General features: G+C 38.8%; 1 pseudogene; it reads left to right on the top strand.

Annotated features, from left to right (window-relative positions):
• The first annotated feature begins 147 nt into the window (after positions 1–147).
• LOC143682153 (olfactory receptor 2A1/2A42-like) lies at positions 148–25,202 on the top strand (annotated as a pseudogene).

A 25,202-nucleotide genomic window follows, 5' to 3' on the forward strand; every position in this document is an offset into this window, starting at 1 on the left:
CATTTCATTTAATCCTCAAAACATCACTTCAAGGCAGTAGACAATATCCTACTTTACATGTAACAAGTGCCCAGTCCAGGATTAAGCTAAAGCAATCTGATGCCTTATCCCATAGTCACAACTGCTATGTTACAACCACTATAAAGCATGTTTGTGGATGAAGATCATAGAAGCCATGAAGTTGAAACAGAACAAAGATCAAAAACAAGAGTTTGGCATTTGGTTTTAGACAGAAAAGGACTTGCACATACTGAAGAAAGCAGTTTGATTCTTAACTGGTATGTGAAAATACTGGTTGTGGTGCAAGAAAGTACTGGGACTCCAAGGGTCAGTAGGAGGGTCATGGTCATGAGCAGGACAGTGACATGGAAAGCAGAGGAAGACAGGATTGACACTGTAGTTTTAAATGAGTACCTTACCAATTGTATAAAATTAGAAAGGCATTTAAAAATATTTTATCTAAATAGAGACCTTTCCCATGGAAAAGAAATTCAGCTTTCACTTTCTGTATGTAAATCTGTATAATCCTTCAGGTGGTAACTATGAGTTGCTCTGGGAGTTATCAAATTTCATACCTAAGATGGGGGGCTTCATGAGGGTAGGAACCAGAGTCTGCTCATTGCTTTAACATCAACACTAGCACATAACAAGTTCTCAACAAGCACTGGCCAAGTAAATTCATGAATTTTAAGGATCAGTTGACTACTTAGACCAAATTTTCTATATTAAACTACCTTCTGAATTCTACATAGGCAAAATCCTTTTATTTGCAGGATATATGATAGTAGAAAAAAATGTAGCTAAAAACTATTCAGAACTTATCATGTTTCAGATGCTACGTTAAATGCTTTAGATGCAGCCATCACAACAAAATTCTGAAATAATTACTAATGGTATCCTCATTTATAGAAGGGAAATTGAGTTCTAGAGAACTAATTAACTTACTCAACGTCATAAAAATATCAAGTGGTGGAATCAGAATTCAAGGCCAGGCAATCTGAATCTAAATTAACAATGAACCAGTCTTCTGAAAAGGGCTCATTGATATTTATATGCTCAATGGCTAGTACACTTCTTTATCATAGTCACTCAATAAATGTTGACTAAATAAATGAATGAATGACCATTAAGACAAACACCTATCCAAAAAATATGTAACTCTGTAACATGTAACTTAAGATAAGGTAACTATTATTCTTTCAAGGTTAAACATATTGTCCATTGGTCACTTTTTATTACAGATATACTTAGTTCTTAGTAAAGAGGTAAAAATAATAAACCCATTATCCAGTGATCTCAGAAGAATTATGAACATAAATAGAGGAGGCTTAATGCTTAACATTTTAAAAATGAAACCTATGTATATTCTTTCTATCATGTAGAACAGGTGTCATGGAGCATTCAAAGGAATGTGCTAAATTATAAAACCCTATAATTATGGAATGCTAGGATAGTGCTCATACTAGCAAAGTAGCCATACAGAGGGTGTTAATTTTCCTTTCTTTTGCAAGTGTGTGGTAATTAGATTCAGCTGTCAACTTGGCCAGGTGAATATGCCTAGTTCTGTTGCTGTGGACATGAGCCAATGGATGTGAACCTCATCAGTTGCTCATTACATCTGCAGTCGGCTAGGAGGCGTGCCTGTTGCAATGAATGATGTTTGAATTAATTGAATGGAAGCTTAAATGAGAGAGCTCAATGTAGCACAGTGCAAGCAGCTCAGCATACCTCATCTCGGCACTCACAGCTCAGCCCAGGCCTTTGGAGATGTAGTAAGGAATCACCCCGGGGAAAGATGTTGGAACCCAGAGGCCTGGAGAGAAGGTCAGCAGAGATTGCTTTGTGCCTTCCCACTTAAGAATGAACCTTAGTCGAAAGTTAGCTGTCTTTCCTCTGAAGAACTATATATTAATTAAATAAATCCCCTTTTATTGAAAGCCAATCAATCTCTGGTGTGTTGCATTCAGCAGCTAGCAAACTAGAACAGGGTGGAAACTATTGGATGCTGCAACTACTGAAAATGATAGGAATGGGATGCTCTGGGTGGGAGCCAGTTCACACACCACTGGAAATTGGTCCTGCAATAACTTTGGTATGTGGAGTGGAACTGCCAACCACTGATCTGAAGAACTACTGCTTGTTTGTTTGTTTGTTTGCTAGATAGCATAGACCAGTGCTTCTTAACCTTTAGGTGCACACTAATCATCTGGAGATTCCCCCCCAAAAAGCACATATTCTGATTCAACAGATCTGAACGAATGGACCAGAGATACTATGTTTCTAATAGGCCTCCAGGTCTTGCTGATGCTACTTCTCCATGAACCAGCCTATGAATATTATGGGTGGAGAGAAGCATTTTTACACCTATGATTCATAAGAGGAAGAGGTAGGAAAATGGAAATAGAGTTAGAATGTGGTCTCACAGGATTTCATGGCTGTGATGTTCTCATAGTCTTCAGGGAAGGATCCCATTTCCTTAACATCTTCATGAACTTTGAGTAGTACTCAGCCTGACCTGATTTTTAATTCTTACCTGCTTTTCTCCACTAGTTTGTCCTCAAGTTTTGAAACCATATTCAGTTAGGAGAAAAGACAGATCATTGGGCACAGTCTGGTTCAGTCCTCCAAGTACCATTCTACAGTGAGAAGATCAGGATTCCTATCTCATTCCACCAGGAACTCATTGTATGACGTAAGAAAAATCATTTAACTCCTCTTGGCTCCACCACCTGTAAAATGAAATATTGAACTAAATATCTTTAAGTTCCCTCTTTTTCTAATTCTATAACTCTTTACTAATTCCCTAGCATGTAGAAAGCTTTCTTTCCCATAAGAGACAAAAAGTGAAATGGTTTTTTTTTAAATGATTGATATCATTATTTACTTATATTCTGAGCCTTGTGCATAGTTGGAATTCAATTTTAAGTACCAAATTAATGAATGTTTTAATATGTAGATGATCTAGGTACTGTGAATGGCATAAAATTTGGAGAATAAGGTAATAAGTTCCACATGAAATATTTACCCTAAGAAGAAAGAGTTTCATTATCCTTCTTAGAAAAAATAAAGAATAATTTTTGTTGATAAAGGGTCACAGATCTCTACGTCTGTAACAGAATTGCATCAATGGTAAAGAATAATATTAGTAGTTTGTATTTATTAAGTGTTTATTCCATATCAGGTATGATACCATGAGAATACATGCATTAGTAAATCATCTGCTTTCCACAACTATTCTTGAGGTAGGTACCATTATTAAATTAAACTTATAGATGAGAAAATCAAGGCACATAGATGTTAAATACCCCTCAGTGGTCACACAGCAGTATTCTCATCCAAGTATTCCAAAGACCAAAGTCCTCAATCATAATTAAGTTATACTGTTTCCCTGCAGCCCTGACATAGGGAAACTTTTCTATCTCTAATTAAAGTTTGAGAGAAAAGAGTCTAAAGTTTTGAATGGGCTGAAAATTTATCCTAAGAAATAGGCTAATAATATAGCTAACATGATTTTAACAAATGTAAAAAAACAAATGGGTAGTAAAAAAATCCATGAGAAAAAAACGGACAAATATATATATAAATACAGATATACAGATTATTCATAGAAGAATAAATGAAAGTCACCTTTAAATATGATAATGTCTTCATTCTCAATCAGGAAAATCTTTTTTTTTTTTTTTACTGAGATACCATTTTTTGCCCAATAAATTGACCAAAAAAAATGTTGATACTATCAAGCGTTGGTATGTGGGTAAAAGTGTGGCCTCACCTGCTGTTGGTGGAAAGATAAATTGACGCAAACCTTGGATGAGAAAAAATAATTGGAAATCTCTACTCAACAATTTAAAATGTGCATAACGATTCTAAAACTCCATCCTATAGAAATAGATGTATTGCATGAAGAAATGTGTACAAGGATTCTAAAAAAAATCTTTGCAATAATTTCCAAATAATCTAAAGTTTAATAATTTTGAAATAACTAAATTCTGATAAATTATTATACACCTACTAAAAAAAGTAATTATCTATAATGGGCTGCAATGGGATGTGCACATCAAATAAAGTTAAAATCATAAAGAATGTCTTTAGGAACATTTGGTTGGGAGACATACAAAAAATACATCTTAAAGAAGCCTAGGCAAGTATAACAGCTGAGATACATCCCTGAAGTGTGCAGAAAGATCTCCTAGATATAAATGAGTTCGTACACATGCATGTATGCAAGTGGGTGCACATACGTGAGTACTTACATAAATATTTGTATTAATTTCATGGACAATAATCATGAATGATGCACCCACTTTTCTCAGCCAGAAATTGCTTATACAAAGAGGGGTAAACTATGATAAATACTTCTGCATTGTTTGAAAATCTTATGATGAATGTATATTTATTTGGGAAGGAAAAATCATTTTATTCAGGATATTTCTGTTTCCTTTTGTTCTCAAATAATGCTCAAATAATTTCATTATTATTCAACATTATGCTATAATATTTAAGCAAAGTTACCTATGGTATTAATCAAATCTATTTGAATGAGAAACCAAATACCACACAAAATAAACCATGATTCCTGAAACTGCAAGACAGAAACAAAAAGCCCATATATTTTGCAGTAAATTGATGTTCTTTACTGTGAATTTGTCTTAAGGGTTTTTAATATGTTAGTTTTCTAGTTACTAGCACTTCTTCATCCTTTTCATCTCCAAAACAACTTTCAATAATATAAAGGCAAACTCTGTGTTAGTTTCCTAGCTGCTAAAACAAACACAGTAAAATAGGCTGGTTTACAACAGGAAATATTGGCTCACAGTTTTAGGGCTAAAAGGCTTCTTCTTCCCAGGCTTGTTATCTTTTGACTGGCCAGCAATCTTAGAGTTCCTTGGCTTTCAGTCACGTGGTAATGCGAATGAAGCATGTTCTCCTTTTTCTTCCAGTTTCTGTTGACTTCCTGTTGATCTCTGCTCCCCATAGCTTCTCTTTTCCATGCCCAAGTTCCTTTGCTTAAAGGGACTTTAGCCATATTGGATTGAGGTCCACTCTGATTTAGTGTGGCTACACCTTAACTAATATCTTCAAAGATCCTATTTACAAATGAATTCACAGCCACAGGACCAAGGGTTTGGGACCTAAACATACCTTTTATGGGGATCATAATTCAATCCCAACATAATGTAAGAGATAAATGCACAAATCACAGTGATTTAGCAAAATGAAAGCATATTTCATGCTTATGTAAAGTCCTATGCAGGTATGAAAAGCAACTGTCTACATGATTATTCAGGAACCCAGGCATCTTCCATTTTGTGGCCCCATGATCCACAAGTGCCTTGAAGGCCTTCATTTCCAGCTAGGGCTGGGAAAATTGAATGTGGAAGAGACATGCTCACTTCATACCCACTGCAGGCCTAGAAGTGGCTCAAATCCCTTTGCTCATATTTCTTAGGTAAGAACATGACCCCATCTAAATGTGAGAGACTGAGTAATGTAGTCCTGTTCCAGCAGTCACATTGTAGAGACAACTACAAAAAGAGGAGGAGTATACATCTTTTAAGGAGGTAGGTCTCAGTTAAGATAGTACTAGGGATCTTCTAGTCAACCAGTGTGCCAATGTTGAATGCTCCTGGATTCTGTTTCCCATGAGAACTTTTAAACAACCAACCCAAACTGAAAGAGGCATCTTCTTCAGAGCTTCAGAAAATAGAGTTCTGTAGTAAAAGGGTGAGCACCAAATCAAGAAAACACAGCTTTAAAAATGGTAAGAGAATCTAACACTGAACAATCAATATTAAGTATAGCATTATCATACAACCTGGAAATCCCACTTCTAGGCATATACCCAAAAGGAGTGAAAGCAGGTATTCAAACAGATATTTTCATACTGAATTTCATAATGAAATTATTCACAATTTTCAAGAGAGGGAAGCAACCCAAATATCCATCAACTGGTGAATGAATATATAGATACACAGTAGAATATTATTCAGCCATAAAAAGGAATGACATTCTGAAACATGCCACAACATGGATGAACCTTGAAGAAATCATGTTGAGTGAAATAATCCAGACACAAAAGGACTTAAATATTGTATAATCTCATTTACATGAAATAACTAGAAAAATATCTCATAGAGTCAGAAACTAGAATATAAATTATCAAGGCCAGCATGGGCATAGGGAATGGGGAATTAATGCTTAAATTGTACACAGTTTCTATTTTGGGTTATGGGAACATTTTGATAACAGATGGTGGTGATGGAAGCACAACATTGTGAACGTAATTAATAATGCATATATATATGAATGTGATTAAAAGGGAAAATTTTAGGTTGTATATATGGTAATAGAATAAATCTTTTTAAAAAAATCCATGCAACTACAGTACAGTGAAACCTTATTTAAACCATGGGTTATCATTAATAGTACAATTATAAAAATATGCTACCATCAATTGAATGTTCCACACTACAACAAGTGTAATTAACAAGGTGTTAAGTATTATTAACAAGGTGTTAATAATAGATGGTACATTAGAATCCTGTATTTTATGCATAATTGTTCTGTAAACACACAACTGTTTCTCTAATAAAGAAAAAATATGGAGAACTATGGGAGGGGAGGTGAGGTACAGGGGAGCTCTGTATGATCGGAATGATTTTTTTTAACCTACAACTGGTCTAATAAAAATGTTTCAGTTAATTAATTTTAAAATGATAATAATAATGCAAGAAAATAAAAAGGGCAGGCCATAGTGGCTCAATGACAGAGTTCTCTCTTGCCATGCTGGAGACCCAGGTTTGATTCCCTGTGCCTACTCATGCAAAAAAAAAAAAAACATAATAGCAACTAAAACAAAAAGACGCTAAAAATAAACCTTAAAAATTTTTCTTCTTTCATTCCTTTTTTTGAAGGATACCAAATATACTACTGCAATAAGGCAAGAGATAGTCTGGCTCCAAGAACTGCTAAGAATCATTGAGGACATGCCTATCAGATCCATACAATCACACACTATCCAAGAAGCTGCTAAAGAGTGTAATAATTAATCCCCATCATTTCATGTTCAATGTGTATCAGGAATGTGTTAAAAGTATAACATGCTTTATCTCAATTAATCTTCACAACATTATCATGAAATAGGAACTATCACATATATCCTTTTAAAAAGCAGGAAACAGGCTTGGGATGGTTAAGAAACATACTCAAGGTCATACAACTAGGAAATGTGTGCTTGACCTCTAAATAAGTCCATGATCTTTAATTGCTACTGAATACTGCCTTTCAAGGTTTTTTTTTTTTTTTTTTAACCTCAGAATGTGGCTCAAAGTGGAAGGTGGCAAACTTATGAAAGTTTTGTTGTCTCATATTTAATGAAATTGATATCCAATTAGTCAATAGATATTTATTAATTTTTTGACATGTTCCAGAAACCACTCATGGTCAAATATATGATCCTTTTATTACTGACTGGATGAAAAAGATTGCTTCAATTGAGGAGTACATTTTAAACATAATTTCTTTTGCAATTAATTCTGAAGTACAATTAGAGCACCTTTATATGCCACTATGATATCAGTGCAGAATATTTAATTTCCCAGATAAATGAGTGTGATAGTCACGGCTTTCTAGAGAAACAGAAAGAACAGGAGATATCTATAATATGAGGTTTTATAAAAGGACCTCACACAACTGTGGGGAATGCACAAGTCCAAATAGGGAAGGCCACAAGTTGGCACCTCTGATGAAGATCTTCGACAAATTCCCCAGGAGAGGCTGGCTGGCTGATGTGGAGAGAGTGATTCTTCCCTCTGACTTCTCCTGTAAAGCCTTCAGCTGATTAGATTAGTCATCACTCATTGTGGAAGGCACTCCTTTGTCAACTGCAGATGTAATCAGACATAGATGCAATCAACATGCTGATAATTTAAGTCCATAAAATGTTCTCACAGCAAGAGATAGGCTAGTGCTTGTTTGACCAGACAACTGGGCACCATTACCTGGCAAAGCTGACACATAAGCCTAACCATCACAGTCCACCCCTTGTCAATTTGGTAGCACCACACATCACCTTAAACCTTGCTTAATCTCTAAATAAAAAACAATAACAACCAAATATTTCTGCTAAAAATACTCAAGTGTCCTGCACACAACCAGAAATGCAGTAAATTACTCCAGAATAGGGTGCAAATCCTTCGGTAATAATCACTTTTAAACTTGATATCCTACAACTTAAATACTATGACATGAATAATACAAGTTATGTCATGAGATAAGGGAATAAGATAAAGAAGAAAATAAAGACATTTGCTTTATGTACAAATACAAATATACTCATAACAAAACAAGAAGAAAATATTTATACCATTACTGTCCTAATTTCTGTAACTGCTCAGGTAGTCACAGTTCACATTTATCATTACCTTATTCCACTATCCATTCCGTGTTTCCTTAACCCTCAGCAAGAACCTCAGCTGGCATAGCTCTTTGCCTTGCAGAGTGACATAAAACTTCATTCCTGAAGTTTCTGGGCCATTGGTATTTCCTGAGTTGGGTTGTTGCAGTTTTCCATTGATTTTAATCACAGGGCGTGGTAGTACTAAGAGATGCCATAGGGGATTACTGGTATTCCAGGAAATCTCTTCTTTCCTCCATTGTGCAATTGCTGTCCTATTTCCCTTTGATGATCAGTATCAATCACCCCAGTCAGTACAATAATCACCTTTCATGCCTGTTGATTCTGAAGCTGAGAAGTCCAAAGTGGCTACGTGGCAGTCTTAATTCCCAGTTCAACTGAATAGCTGTTGAGTCTCCTGGTGGAAGAACTCTTCCTTCTGGAACTAAGACCTGTAAACCAACAGAGCTTAAGGTTGCAAGGACGGGAAAGAAAATTTTCCTAATGGATCATTAGGGGTAATAGTGAGTGGTGCCACTCATATTTCCACCCCTTAAATCCTGGACCCATGAATCCGGGCCACCACAGAGTTGACACTGATTCAGAGCATACACAGCCTCCTGGAGAACACTGCCAAAGCCCTGCAAGTAACTGAGTGGGCACTATAATTGAGTTTTCAAATGGACATGCCACCATTCTATCAATCTGGCTACTTCTGGATAATTGGGAATGTTAAAATCAGAAAATTCCATGAGCATGTGCCTATTTCTGCACTTCATTTTCTGTGAAGTGGGTTCCTTGATCAGAAGCAATGCTGGGTGGAATACCATTACAGTCAATAAGGCATTCTGTAAGTCCATGAATGGTAGTTTTGGCAGGAGCTTTGTGTACAGGGATGGTAAATCCATATTCAGAGATGTGTCTATTTCAGTTAAAACAAATTGCTGCCACTTCCATGATGGAAATTGTCTAAAGTAGTCAAACTGTCACTACATAGCAGTTTGATCACCTCAGGGAATGCTGCCATGCCAGGGGCTGAGTGTGGGTCTCTGCTACTAGAAGGTCGGGCATTCATCAGTGGCTGTAGCCAGGTCAGCCTTGATGAGTGGAAACTGTGTTGCTAATCCCATGCATAACCTCTATCCCTATACCATGCCCACTTTATTCATGAACCCATTGGGCAATGAAGGGATGGCTTGGGAAAGAAGTTGACTGTTATCCACAGAATGGGTCATCTTATACACTCAATTATTAAAACCTTCCACTGGTGAAGTCACCCTCTGGTGAGCGTTCACATGGGACACAAATATCTTCATGCTTTTTGCCCATTCAGAAAGATCTATCTGCATACCTCTTCCCTAGAACTCTGTGACCAATCTTCCAATCATGCTCCTTACAAGTCCCTGATCATACAGCCAAACCGTTATCAATTTAACCCATGAATCAGTATACAAATGCACCTGTTCTCTTTACAAACAAAATGAACAATCAGGTGTGCTGCTTAAAGTTCTGTCCACTAGGAGTATTTCCCCTCACCACTGTCCTCCAGAGACATCCCAGAAAGGGAGTGCAGCACCATCTGTAAACCAGCACAGAGTTTTCTCTTTCTCAGTAACCTGACTGTAAGGAACTTCTCAAGAGGCCATAGCTCTGGGCTGGGAAAGAGAAGGTAATGTGGCAGGAAAGGGCACCATGGGCATTTGGATGACTTCCTCATGTAACTTAATTGTGCCTTCAGGAAATGCTCGGGCCTTATCTTCTATACACCATTTCCATTTTATGATGGAGTGCAGCTGTGAATACCAAAATTTATGGTTTGGTGGGTCAGACAATATCCAGCTTATGATAGGCAATTCATGTCTCATGGAAAGTTGGTGGCCCATGGTTAAGTGTTCAGTCTCTACTAAGGGCCAGTAACAGGCCAAATGATGTTTCTCAAAAAGGAAAGTAGTTATCTACAAAAGATGGCAAGACCTTACCCCCAAATTCTAACAGTCTGCATTGTCATTCTCCTACAGGAGACTGCCAAAGATACTAGACAGTATCTCTATTCACCACTGACACTTCCAGAACCTTTGGATCTGCTGGATCATATGGCCCAAGTGGCAGAGAAGCTTGCATAGCAGCCTGGACCTGTCAAAGAGCCTCCTCTTATTCTGGTCCCCACTCAAAACAAGCACATTTTCTGGTCACTCAATAAATGGACCTGAGTAGCACACCCAAATGAGGAATATATTGTCTCCAAAATCCAAAGAGGCCAACTAGGCATAGTGCCTCTCTTTTGGTCATAGGTGAGGCCAAATGCAACAGCTTGTCCTTGACATTAGAAAGGATATCTCAACATGCCCCATACCACTGGACACCTAGAAATTTCACTGAGGTGGCACCCTGTATTTTTGTTGAATTTATCTCCCATCCTCTGACAATCAAATGCCTTATCAGTAAGTCTAGAGTAGTTCCACTTCTTACTCGAGAGATCCAATCAACATGATATCATCAATGTAATGAGCCTGTGTGATGCCTTGTGGGAGGGAGAAATGATTAAGGTCCCTGCAAACAAGATTATGATATAGGGTTGAAGAGTTGATATACCCCTAAGGTAAAAAGTGAAGGTATACTGCTGGCTTGCCAGTTGAAAGCAAACTGTTTCTGGTGGTCCTTATTAACAGCTATTAAGAAAAAAAAAAACATTTGTCAGATTAATAGCTGCTTACCGGCTATTAGGAGATGTGTTGATTTGCTCAAGTAATGATATCACCTATGATACAAAGATATTCCAACATCATTCTTCAAGACTGATCTGTTTTCTACACAGGCCAATTAGGAGATGTGAATGGGGATGTGGTGGGAATCACCACCCCTGCATACTTCAAATCCTTTAGTGTGGCACTAATCTCTGCAATTCTTCTGGGAATCCGGCATTGTTTCTAATTTACTATTTTGCTAGGTAGGGGCAGTTTCAGTGGCTTCCACCTGGCCTCTGCTAACATAATATTCCTCACTCCATGAGTCTGGGATCCAATGTGGAGATTCTGCTAGTTGTTTAGTATGTCTATTTCAATTATGCATTCCAGAACTGGGGAAATAACTACAGAATAAGTCCAGGGACCTCCTGGACTCACTGTGAGATGGATCTGAGCTCAAATGCCACCAATCACCTGACCTCCATAAGCCCCCACTCTGACTAGTAGACCAGAGTGATGTTTTGAGTCTCCTGGAATTAAAGTCACTTCTAAGTCAGTGTCTAATAATCCCCAAAATATCTGAACATTTCCTTTTCCCCAGTGCACATTTACCCTGTTAAAAGGCCATACGTCTCCTTGGGAAGGCTGGGATGAAGATTAACAGTATAACTTATTGGCAGTCCTTCCCCAAGGGGACCTGGTATTTCCCTCAAATAGCTCTGAGTCTGTAAAGTTTCTCAAGTCTGGAATTGATTAAGGGGCCATGACTCTCTGTTTTTGGAAATAAAGTTAGACTTTTGTTCACTTGACCTAGAACTTTTCTGCTAAACAACTCAAAAAAACAATAACTTAATAGGCTACCCATCTATTGTACTTCTATGTACCGCATGATCTATAAACTGATGCCAGAGTCCCTGTGAATTAGAGTATTCTGAATGCTGCTTTGAGTCTGATGTCCATTATGGTAGTCATGCCCACCTTGTCCTGGTGATTAAGTGCTGTCACGTGACTACAGCCAACTCAGGATCTGATCATTCCATTGTGTTTATGGATTCCAGCTCAGTGACAGCAGTTCCCACAGTGATATCTGACCTACATAAAAGGGCAACTATAGTGCTCTTCAGGGATGATGGAACTGGTCTCACAAATTTGTTTCTCACAATCCTGGTAAAAAGTGTTTCCTCTGGACCTTCCTGGGGTGTTTGAGGATGTCTTCTATGACAAGTTCACTCTAACATTCCAATTGTTCTAAGTCTTTGGATCCCATCATCTACATTATATCAAGACAGTTCTAGTATTTCAAGATGAGGTAATGTTGGCCACTTTTTGATCCATGTTTCAGCCAATCACCCAAATAAATTGTTAATACCCTTTCAAACCCCTTGAACTGCAACACTGAATTCAGAATCTCTGCTTAGTGAGCCCATATCAATTAATTTAGTCTGATCCAGCTGTCTATTCTTTCCACCATTACCCTACACCCTTAATATCCATTCCCATACAGATTTCCCTGATTTCTGTCTATATAAATTGGAACTCATGCAAATGTTTTGGAGTTTAGTGTACCTCCTCATGAGTTACACTTTCTACCTCACCTTTTGGGATTTGTTGGGACTTTAGTATAGTTATAGCCTGGAAGAAAAGAAGTGTAGTCAGTGTGGGTCAAGAAAAGAATTAGAAATTTCTTTCAAGCCAATTACCTTGGGAAATTTCCTTGTAGTTTCATCTGATGAAACAAGATTAATTTCTGCAGACAGAGAAGTGAGGGCTGTTTCCTTAGGCACTGATGGGTTAATATTTCCAAGTGGAGGTTGGATGACAGACTCCTCATGGTAGACTGGAGGTTGAGAAACTGTTTCCTCAGGGCAGGCTGAAGGGGGAGTGGCTGTTTACTCAGAGCAGTCCATTATCAGTTTATCTAGCAAAGCTCAGCAGAATTCAGGGTTTCAATTTCCCCACTGCCATCATTTTCAACACATATGCCAGTTTCCAATTTTTAGGGACTCATTCCTTCCCAATCAATGGCCTGGCTTTAACAGGAGACACCCTGCAAAATTGAGAACTTAGTTTACATTGTAAATCCATTACTCACACATGAGACTCTGTCTGGGTTCCAGAGATCTAACATTTGCGACCACAAAGATTTTCTTTCAGAGTATATGTAGAAAATGTTACATCTTTCATACTGCACTTAAGCTGCAAATTTCAGCCCTTTAGCTTAGACTTTTCTTATATAATTGCATCCAGTGTATCTAGGAACAACCAGCCAATATAATTATACCTCTTAACTCCCTGGAATTCTGTTAAGGTGTCAAAAAACTGTCACCTAGAGCCTTGATCATATATGCATATAATTAGCAGAATCCAATGGTGATATTTTGCATATCTCTATTGTTAACTTACTGCCATGGACTGTCAGTGTCATCTAGATTATTGGAAATAAAGTGATTAGTGCCTTTGAGTCTAATCAGAGTAGAAAACAAATTGCAGATTTTGCTTCTCAAAAGCCACTCCCAATACCAAAGCTGCAGTCATCAGAGTTCTCTAGGGAAACAAAACCAACAGGAGATATCTGTAAATACGGGATTTTATAAAAGTATCTCACACATCTGTGGTGATGAGTATGTCCAAATTTTGTAGAACAGACCATGAGCTGACAACTTCAAAGATGGTCTTCAATGAATTCCCCAGGAGTTGCTGGGCTGAAGTGGAAAAAATGATTCTGTCTTATGACTTCTCCTTTAAAGCCTTCAACTGATTAGCTTAAAAGTCACTCATTGTGGAAGACACTCCCCTTTGCTGATATGCAGATATAATCAGTCATAGATGCAATCGATATGCTGATGATTTAAGTCCATGAAATATCCTCACAACAACAGATAGGCCAGTGCTTGCTCGACCAGACAACTGGGCACCATCACCTGGGCAGGCTACACATGAACCTAACTGCCACAGCAGGTTTACAAAATATTATTGGCATTGTAAATTAAAAGACAGAAATTTCCAGGGTTGCTTTTAAGATAATTAACCTGAATGCTGACTTTCAAAATAATCAAAATCCCCTAAGAAACAACTCAACTATTGGAAAAATTGACAAGTCTCTAGACATACTATAGAGATGCAAATTTGGGAAAGAGAAAAAAGAGATTTGATAATGGGGAATTCCAGAAGAGAGATAAAGAAAACTTAATGGAGAGAGAATGTTGGAAAAGGAGAACCAAGGAAGAAAGATAAATCAGGATGGAGACAAAGACATACTGTGAGCTACAGAAATGAGGTTCTGGGGAGACAGCCATCAAGAGAGACAGAGGACGGTCCTAGTGAGTGTATTGGTTGTAACTAAAATACTTCTTACTATTTGGAGGTAAATAATCCCATATTTCAGTTGAACTGAAGATTTAAAGATATATCTCATTTTAGGAATACTTCATGACTCATGCCCACTACATTAAACTGGATATTTCAGCTCATCAATTCTGAAATTTTACTTTTAGAAACATAGGCCACATCTAGTACAGACAGATATTTTATATATTTCATGTATAAATAAATTATTTCAGTCTTAGATATTTACTTTGAAACCACAGAGGTGCAAGAAATGTATTAGTCATACAAATCATCAATTTTTAAGTGACTAACTTGTACATACCTACAGCTAAAATATTTCATTTAAAGCATAAAACAGTACCAGAATGTTTCATTTGAACTGGAATATATTTATTTATCTATTTTTAGTCTCACCCTTCTCCCAGTTCTTTGGTAAATCAAATCTATTTGGTTCCATTGAGATTTTAATATCATGTAGGGATGAAACAAATACAGGGGGGTGAAAGGAAGTAAATAAAAGTATTTTCCTAGCATCCAAAGCTTAAATATTTTGAGCATTAATCAGTTATTTTTCTCAAGCTTCAGAAAGCCTATTCTTTTTTTGCTTTGGGATGAATTTCCTTAATTGGGTACAATTATATTAAGGTAGATTTAAATTAACTAAAAATTCCAGAAAGTTCTAGGACGGTCAGAAAATTAACCATTTAGGCATTCATTCATATTTATTCATTCATCTGTTCATGTAAACATTTATTAAGTGCTAGAGTTACAAAAATTAATATATCTGTTTCTTGTTCACAAGGAGTGCATTACTACTGCAGTCCTATAAAAGAAACCAAATTTCTAACTTATATGGCAACTGTTCTCAAGGAATCTTAGTAAACTCATCTTTCCTTTTGTCTTTTGGTCTAGCTTTTGAAGAGATTCATATTTTCTGAGCAGCGTTTCTTTTCCCTTTATGTAATCATTTTGGAACTTAGAAAGGTAAATAGAGGACTGAAAAAGAAATTAAGGTTTTTATAAGATGTGGATTCAAATACATGTTCAGAATGAAATGTTTTCATATGTTTTTATGGTTTCCAAATAACTTTAGGGGTCTGACCTGCCATGGACGTATTTATTAAAATAAATAGTCCTGGTCATGTTGGGAATTTATAATATACTAGTTAGATTTATTTGTGTCTTGGTGATTTGATAATTTATTGATAATGTATATAAGAAAACAATCATTTGTTGCTGCTAGTTAGGGATCCAATGGGATGTTCTTCTGAATTCCACTTTGTTGCTCAGAAAAGCTTTTCTTGAGTTGTACTTCACTGAGGTACCTCAACTCAGGGCCTTGTCCTCACTTTGTAGATGCATCTTTGGAAATTTTGTTCAGCATATCCTTTTTTCAGGAGCTATATTACATTATCCAACTGTATTAGTCAGGCCTCTCTAGAGAAACAGAATCAATAGGAAATATCCGTAAACATAAAATTTATTAGTGTCTCACATAACTGTGGGAGCGTAGAATCCAAAATCTGTAGGGCAGGCTGTGAAGCTGACGACTCCAATGGAGGGTCTGGATGAACTCCACAGGAGAGGCTCGCTGGCCGAAACAGGAAAAGAGTCTATCTCTTCTGAATCCTCCTTAAACGGCTTCCAATAGTAAGATTAAGCATCACTCATTGCAGAAGACACTCCCCTTGGCTGATTACAAATGGAATCAGCTATGGATGCAGCCAATGTGATCATGATTTAATTCTATGAAATGTCCTCATAGCAACAGACTGACCAGCACTTTCCCAACCAGACAAATGGGTACCACCACCTGGCCAACTTGACACATGAACCTGACCATGACAGCCCATCCCTTGTCAACTTGACAGCTATAAACATCACCTTAAACCATACTTAATTTCCAAATAGAAGATGACAAAAGACACATTTTTCCTTGCCTAACAATACCCAATTGTCCTGCAAACAACTGGAAACACATTATATCTCCCCCAGAATAGGGTGCAAGTCCTTGGGTAATATTCATTCTTAAACTTGATATCTTACAACTTAAATACTATAACATGAACAAAACAGCATTACCATTCTTGTTTCTGTAACTGATCATGTGGTCATAATTCATATTGATCACTACTTTCTTCCACTACCCATTCCATGTTTCCTTTACTCTCAGCAAGCACTTCAGCTGGCCATGGTTCTTTGCCTGGTGGGGTGACCGAAACCTTCATTCCTGAAGTTTCAGAACCATTTATAGTCCTGCCTGGATTGGGTTGTTGCAGTTTTCCATTGATTTTAATCACAGGGCATAGTAGTACTAAAAGATACCCTAAGACATCTCTTATATTCTAGGAAAACTCTTCTTTACCTACATTGTGTAGCTGCATTCTATTTCCCCATGATAGTCAGGGTCAATCATCCCAGTCAGTAACATAATCTCCTTCTTGGCTTGTTGATCCAGGGGCATGAGTAACCCAAAGTGACCAAGTGGCAGCCTTAGATTCCAGTTCAATGGAATCATTGTTGTTTCTCCCGGTGGACGAACTCCCCTTTTTGGAACTAAAATCTGTAGATCAGCAGAGCTCAAGGTCACAGGGACAGGAATCAAAAAGTTTCCTAGTGGATCACTAGGAGTAATAGTGAGTGGTGCCAGTCCCATTTTCACCCCTTGATTCCTGGACCCGTGGATCCTCGCTATCGGAGAAACAGCACCATACAGTGGATGCTGTTTCAGAGCATACACAGCTTCCTGGAGAATACTACCCCAGCCCTGCAAGGTATTGCCACCCAGTTGGCACTGTAATTGAGTTTTCAAAAGGCTATTCCACCATTCTATCAATCCAACTGTCTCTGGATGATGGTGAACATGGTGAGACCAGAGAACTCCAAGAGCATGTGCCCATTCCCACACTTCATTTTCCATGATGCGTTCCTTGGTAAGAAGCAATGCTGTCTGGAATACCATGATGATGGATAAGGCATTCTGTAAGTCCATGGATGGTAGTTTTGGCAGAAGCACTGCATGCAGGGAAAGCAAACCCATACCCAGAGTATGTGTCTAATTCTGTTAGAACAAATCGCTGCCCCTTCCATGAAGGGTGTGGTCCAATATAATCAATCTGCCATCATGTAGCTGGCTGGTCACCACAGGGAATGGTGCCATATTGGGGACTGAGTGTGGATACTGCTGCTGGCAGACTGGGCACTCAGCAGTGGCTATAGCCAGGTCAGCCTTGGTGAGTAGAAGTCCATGTAGCTGAGTCCATGCACAACTTCCATCCCTACCACCATGATGACTTTTTTCATGAGCCCATTGGGCAATGACAGGAGTTGCTAGGAAAAGAAGCTGACTGGTATTCACAGAGCAGGTCCTCTTATCTATTTAATTATTAAAACCTTCCTCTGCTGAAGTCACCCTCTGGTGTGCATTCTTTTGGGACACAAATATCTTCATGTTTTTAGCCCACTCAGAAAGGTCTATCCACATACCTCTTCCCCAAACTTCTCTGTCACTAATTTTCCAATTATGGTCTTTCCAAGTCCCTGAAAATCCAGCCAAACCATTAGCAGCAGCCCATGAGTCAGTATACAAACACACCTCTGGCCAGTTCCCCTTGCAAGCAAAATGAACAACCAGGTACACTGCTCAAAGTTCTGCCCACTGGGAGGATTTCCCCTCACCACTGTCCATCAAGGACACCCCAGAAAGAGGTTGGAGTGCTGTAGCTGTCCACTTTTGGGTAGTGCTTGCATATCATGCTGAACCATCTGTAAACCAGGTCCAAGTTTTCTCTTCCTCAGTCAACTCACTGTAAAGAACTCCCTAGGAGGCCACAGCTCTGGTCTGGGAAAGAGAAAGTAATGTGGCAGCAGTGGAAACCATGGACATTTGGGCCACTTCCTCATGCAACTTACTTGTGCCTTCAGGACCTGTGCTGACCCTATCTCATATATACCATTTCCATTTTATTATGGAGTACTGTGGCACACACCCAGCTCATGATCAGCAACTCAGGTCTCATGGTAATTTTGTGGCCCAAAGTTAAGCATTCAGTCTCTACTAAGGCCCAGTAGCAGGCCAAAAGTTGCTTATCAAAAGGAGAGTAGTTATCTGTAGCAGATGGTAAGGCTCTGCTCCAAAATCCTAAGGGTCTGCATTGTGATTCTCATATAATGGCCTGCCAAAGGCTCCAGACAGCATCTCTATTTGCCACTGACACTTCCAGCACTATTGGATCTGCTGGATCATACAGTCCAAGTGGCAGAGCAGCTTGTACAGCAGCCTGGACCTGTCGCAGAGCCTCCTCTTGTTCAGGTCCCCACTCAAAATTAGTAGCTTTTCTCGCTACTCAATAAATGGGCCAGAGTAGCACACCCAAATGAGGACTATGTTGTTGCCAAAATCCAAAGAGACTAACTAGGTGTTATACCTCTTTTTTGGTGGTATAAGGAGCCTGATCAGCAACTTACCCTTCACCTTAGAAGGGATATCTCAATATGCCTTACACCACTGGACACTTAGAAATTTCACTGAGGTGGAAGGCCCCTGTATTTTTGTTGGATTTATCTCCCATCCTCTGACATGCAAATGCCTTACCAGTAAGTCTAGAGTAGTTGCTACTTTTCACTCACTTGGTCCAATCAACATGATACCATCAATATAATGGACCAGTGTGATGTCTTGTGGGAGGGAGAAATGATTAAGGTCCCTGAGGACAAGATTATGACATAGGGCAGGAGAGTTGATGTATCCCTGAGGTAGGACAGTGAAAATATATTGCTGACCTTGCCAGTTAAAATCAAACTCTTTCTGGTGGTCCTTACTAACAGCTATTGAGTAAAAAGCATTTGCCAGATCAATAGCTGTATACCAGGCACTAGGGGATGCATTGATTTGCTCAAGCAATGATACACATCTAGATCAGCAGCTGCAACTAGAGTTACTACCTGGTTGAGCTTACAATAATCCACTGTCATCCTCCAAGAGCCATCTGTTTTCTGCATAGGCCAAACAGGAGATTTGAATAGGGATGTGGTGGGAATCACCACCCCTGCATCCATAAAGTCCTTAAGAGTGGCAGTAATCTTTGCAATTCCTCAAGGAATCCAGTATTGCTTCTGATTTACTATTTTGCTAGGTAGGGGCAGTTCAACAACAGTGCATTTGCCAGACATTCCTGGGATGTAAGAGCAGGCTTTGCATGATAAATCCACTCTAACATTCCAATCTCTCTAAGCCTCTGGATCCCCTCATCTACATTATACCAGGGCATTTCTGGCATTTCAACCTCAGGTAATGTTGGCCACCTTTTGATCTATGTTTCAGCCAACCATCCAAACAGACTTTGGCCTTTCCCACCAAAATAGCCCTCACTCTATGAGTTAGAAAGCCAATGTGGGGATTCTGTCAGTTGTTCAGTTATGCATTCTGGAACTGGGGAAATAACTACAGAATGTGTCCAGGGGCCCATTGGACCCACTGTGAGACCAACCTGAGCTAAAACTCCATTGATCACCTGACCTCCATAAGCTCCCATTCTGGCTGGTGGACCAGAGCGACATTTTGGGTTCACTGGAATTAATGTCACTTCTGAACCAGTGTCTAATAATCCCCAAAATATCTGATCATTTCCTTTTCCCCAATGGACAGTTACTCTGGTAAAAGGCTGCCAGTTTCCTTAGAGAAGGCTTGGAAGAAGATTAGCAGTATAAGTTTGTGGTAGTATAACAGGGTTCTTCTCCAAAGGGACCTGGCCTCCCCCATCATTCAAGGGGCTCTGGGTCTGTAAACTGTCTCAAGTCCAGAAATTGATTAAGGGGCCATGACTCTTTGTTTTTGTAATTCAAGTTAGACTTCTGTTCACTTGACCTAAAACACTTCTGTTCATACAGCTCAAACAAAAATCTAGTAGATTGTCCATCTATTGTACTTCTAGGTATCCCATGATTTACTAGCCAATGCCACAAGTCTCTGCAAGTCAGATTATTTTGATTCCTGCTTTGAGTCTGCTGTCTATTATGATAGCTACATCCACCTTCTCTTTGGCTATTAAGTGCTGCCACCTGGCTTTTGCCAACTTGGGATCCCATCATCCCCATTATGTTTAAGGATTCCCCCTCAGTGACAGCAGTTCCCACAGTAATAGCTGACCTACAGAGAAGTGTAACTACGGAGCTCTTCAGGGATGATGGCACTAGTCTCACAAATTTATTTCTCACAGTTCTAGTAAAAGGTGCATCTACCAGACATTCCTGGGATGTAAGAGCAGGCTTTGCATGATAAATCCACTCTAACATTCCAATCTCTCTAAGCCTCTGGATTCCCTCATCTACATTATACCAGAGCATTTCTGGCATTTCAACCTCAGGTAATGTTGGCCACCTTTTGATCTATGTTTCAGCCGACCATCCAAACAGACTGTTAAAGCCTTTTCTAACCCATCGAGCTATAACATTGAATGCAGAATCTTGGCTTAGTGGGCCTATATCAATAAATTCAGCATGATCCAGATTTATATTCCTTCCATCATTTTCCCACACCCTTAAAATCACTGCCACACATATTCCCCTGATTTCTATCTATGTAAATTGGAAAAGTCACACAGTTCTTTTGGAGCATAACATACCTCCTCATGGGTGAAATTTTGCATCTAACCTTTTGGGGCCTATTGGGACTTTAGTCTAGTTATAGGTCTGGAAGAAAGGCGGTGTGGTAGTTATGGGTCATGAAAGGAATTAGAAATATCTTTCAAGACATTTGCCTCGGGCATTCATTCGCAGTTTCATCTGGTGAAACAGGATTAATCACTCTAGGGGTAATCCCTTTAGGTGGAGGTTCGGTAGCCAATTCCTCAAGGCAGGCTGGAAGTAGGGCAGCTATGTCCTCAGGGCAGACTATTACAGGGTTATCTAGAGAGGACTCAACATGATCTAGGGTTTCAACCTCTCCACCAACATCATTATCAAGCCATATGTCTCTATCCCATTTTTCAGGGTTCCATTCCTTTCCAATCAATGCCCTCACTTTAATGGCAGACACCATACAAGATTGAGATTTCAGTTTATGTTGTAAAATTGCTACTCTAACAATAAAATTCTGAGTCCAATTTTTGGAGATCCCAAGTCTATGGCTACAAGAAATAAGATTTTTCTTCCGGACCCTCGTAGAAACATTTACATCTGTCAGACAGTGCTTAAGCCTCTCGTTTGAAGCCTCAAGCCCATCCCTTTCATTCATTAATGTATACAATATATCTAAACAACAACCAGCCAACATCTCCATACTTTCTATTTCCACAAAACTCCATAAAGGTGTCAAAACCATTATCCCCCAGAGCCTGTCTTCTTACAAGTGAAGCATTAGAAGAATTGAATGGTGATATTTTGACTATCTCTTTTGCCAACTCACCCCATGGATTGCCAGTATCATTCTGATTATGGGAATCAGAGGCCTTAGTGCCTGTGAGTTCAGTCAGAGTAGAAAACCATTCATAAAAACCCACTTTTAAGATTCTGTTTTTTAAGAACCACTTCTGGTACCAAAGTTTATTAGTTAGGGTTCTCTAGAGAAACAGAATCAACAAGAAATATCTGTAAATATAAAATTTATAAAAGTGTCTCACATAATCATTAAAATGTAGAGTCTATAATCTGTAGGGCAGGCTGTGAAGCTGACAACTCTGATGGAGGGTCTGGACAATCTCCACAGGAGAGGCTCACTGGCCAAAGTAGGAAGAGAGTCTGTCTCTTCTGAATCTTCCTTAAAAGGCTTCTGGTGATTAGATTAAGCATCACTCATTGCAGAAGACACACCCCCTTGGCTGATTACAAATGGAATCAGCTGTAGATGCAGCCAAAGTGATCATGATTTAATTCTATGAAATGTCCTCATAGCAACAGATATGCCAGCACTTGCCCAACCAGAGAAATGGGTGCCACCACTTGGCTAAGTTGACACCTGAATCTGACCATGACACCAACACTAAAGATAACTGTGAATAAACTGAATGGTGTTACTCAAAATAAAAATGGAACTGTAAAATGGGTCAAGAATTTGCTAGTCACTACCTTCCTTTTTGTCTAATATATGCACAAGAAGGCAAATTAATATGTAATGATTGATGGATGAGCATGGGACCAGAACAAGGTGGGTTAACTGGAGATCTTACTGGCTAGGGTTATAAATCATTGATTACTCAAGCCAGCTGGACTGTAGATACATATCTACCAGGGGACCAAACCCTGGTGAAATCAAGCAAGACCCCTCTCCCCTGAAGACTGTTAAAGATGTGATGAGAAACCTGAACCTCATGGGTCACCCTCCTTTATCCAAAAGCTTTTCTACAAAGCCAATTGACTACATTTGAGTCAACAGATCACAGTCACTTCCTCCTGCCCTATCTCCCTGAGATCGTATCACAGCAACTTGAGTGGAGCTTTGGATGCTCCCCAAACTCTCCAGTTACATGTTTACTCATATATGTTGTTTTCCTCTTCATTACCTCTCAAAAGACAGTCTTATTTCTCATATTTCCAACATCCTCAGGGGCACCTCATAGAAGCCACCATTGGTAATAATGATAACTGGTTCAAGGTCTTGTCAAAAGTAGGACCTTTCCTTACATTAATCCTAGAGGATCTTTTTCTTCAGAGGCAAGCAGAAACAAGTTTGATAGTTCAGCCTCAGGCTGTTTTTGCCTAGTAAAGGCATGAAGCAAATGTTTGCACCAGCAAAGTTGATATATTGTCAAGTTTGTTCTCCAGGACTTTAAGACAAAAAGCCAAATACAGTTTGACTCACCACCAATTCAAAAAACCTGAATTACCTGAACGCCAGTTTATTGCTATAGCAATCTGTATAATGACAAACTAAATTATCTCTGCCAAAATTCACTACCTATAAGGAATTCAGCAATTCTTATTTCAGTTCTGCTGAAATAAGGCAGAGTTAGTTTTTTTATGAATGTCCATCTCTTAAGTCTTTGAATTTCACATATAGTATATAATATAAATAGTAAATATCATACAAATTGCATATTTTATAACACATGGTCATTCCAGATATGACCTTTCCTACTTCTCTTAGTATATGGAGTTGTTCTTTTGAGAGGAGTCAAATGGAATGAGATACAGCTAGTGTGTGTGGAACCCTTGAAATGTGTTATCATACCTTCACACTCAATCACTATAGCCTCCAAATAAATGCATGAACACCTACCTCATACTCATATATATCCTTGCACATAAAGTCTAGACTCACAATATAGGAACATCGAGAGACATAAAGAAATAAAAACTTCAATCAGCTCTAAGGCTGCTATTCAAAAAATTTTTGTAGAATCAGTAATTGTAAATCAATCATATATTAATTACCAAATGACCAAGTGTTGGTTTGTATTCATCATGCATGGTAAAATAGACAGCTATTAGAGCCCATATCAACCTTCTTAGCAACAACCACAATTGCTTTTTCCTTTTTGTTCCTCTTGATGTCACATAAGCTGCTCTAGGGGCCAAAGGTTGATTTCAAATGCTGAAAGCAACTCACTCAATATTTCTATTGAAGAATTTGGAAATACATCTCTTTTCTAGCTACTCATTCTAATATTTGAATTTCCCATTATAGATTCTTTCTACACTCCAGGAATTATCTTAGTAACTTAGAAATATGCAGCTCTGATACAATACCTATTTCATGGTTATTTTACTTACTCTTTTGGTTTGACATTATTTCTTCTCATCATAAGTGCTATGGCTATGTGCCCTATTACTGGTCACACAACTCCCTTCTGCAAAATGTGTCAATTTAAGTGATTAACTTGATGTATAATTAGATAATTAATTTTGAAAGTTTACCTTGTAAAATGACTAAATCCATAAAATAATATTAAATACATAAAATAATTGCTAAAATAAATGTTTTTCAACAACTTTTTCATAAATTCTCCATTTATCTCTTTCACAATGAAATGGAGGAAAATAAGACCTCTATGACAGATTTCATCCTACTGTGACGTTCTCTTGGCCCAAGGATTCATATATTCTTTTCTGGGTTGTTTTCTCTATTCTGTATCTTACTCCTGCTGGGGAATGGATCATCTTGGGGCTTGTCTCACTGGACTCCAGGCTGCACACCCCCATGTACTTCTTCCTCTCACACCTGGCCCTCGTCGACATCACCTATGCCTGCAACATGGTGCCCCAGACGCTGGTAAACTTCCTCAATCCAGCCAAGCCCATCTCCTTTGCTGGCTGCATAACACAGACCTTTCTCTTCTTGAGCTTTGCTCTAACAGAATGCCTTCTCCTGGTTGTGATGTCCCATGATAGGTATTGGCCATCTGCTCCGATATTCTGCGATCATGAGTTGGAGAGTCTGCAGCACCCTGACAGTGACTTCCTGGGCATGTGGCTCCCTCCTGGCCCTGGTCCACACAAGCCTCACCCTTATATGGGTATCATGAAATCAACCACTTCTTCTGTGAAATCTTGTTCGTCCTCAAGCTGGCTTGTGCTGACACGAGGCTCAACCTCCTCATCATCTTTGTTGCCTGTATGTTTATCTTAGTGGGGCCTCTCTGCTTGGTGCTGGTCTCCTACACCCGCATCCTGGTGTCCATCCTGAGATTCCAGTCCGAGGACGGATGCAGTAAGGCCTTCTCCACCTGCTCCTCCCACTTCTGCATGGTCCGGCTCTTCTTGGCAGCACTATCATCATGTACATGGCTACCAAATCCCGCCATCCTGAGGAGCAGTAAAAGATCCTTTTGCTATTTTATAGCCTTTCAATTATATGCTGA

This window comes from Tamandua tetradactyla, chromosome 1 (genome assembly GCF_023851605.1).
Source record: "Tamandua tetradactyla isolate mTamTet1 chromosome 1, mTamTet1.pri, whole genome shotgun sequence".
In the NCBI taxonomy this organism is placed as follows: domain Eukaryota; kingdom Metazoa; phylum Chordata; class Mammalia; order Pilosa; family Myrmecophagidae; genus Tamandua; species Tamandua tetradactyla.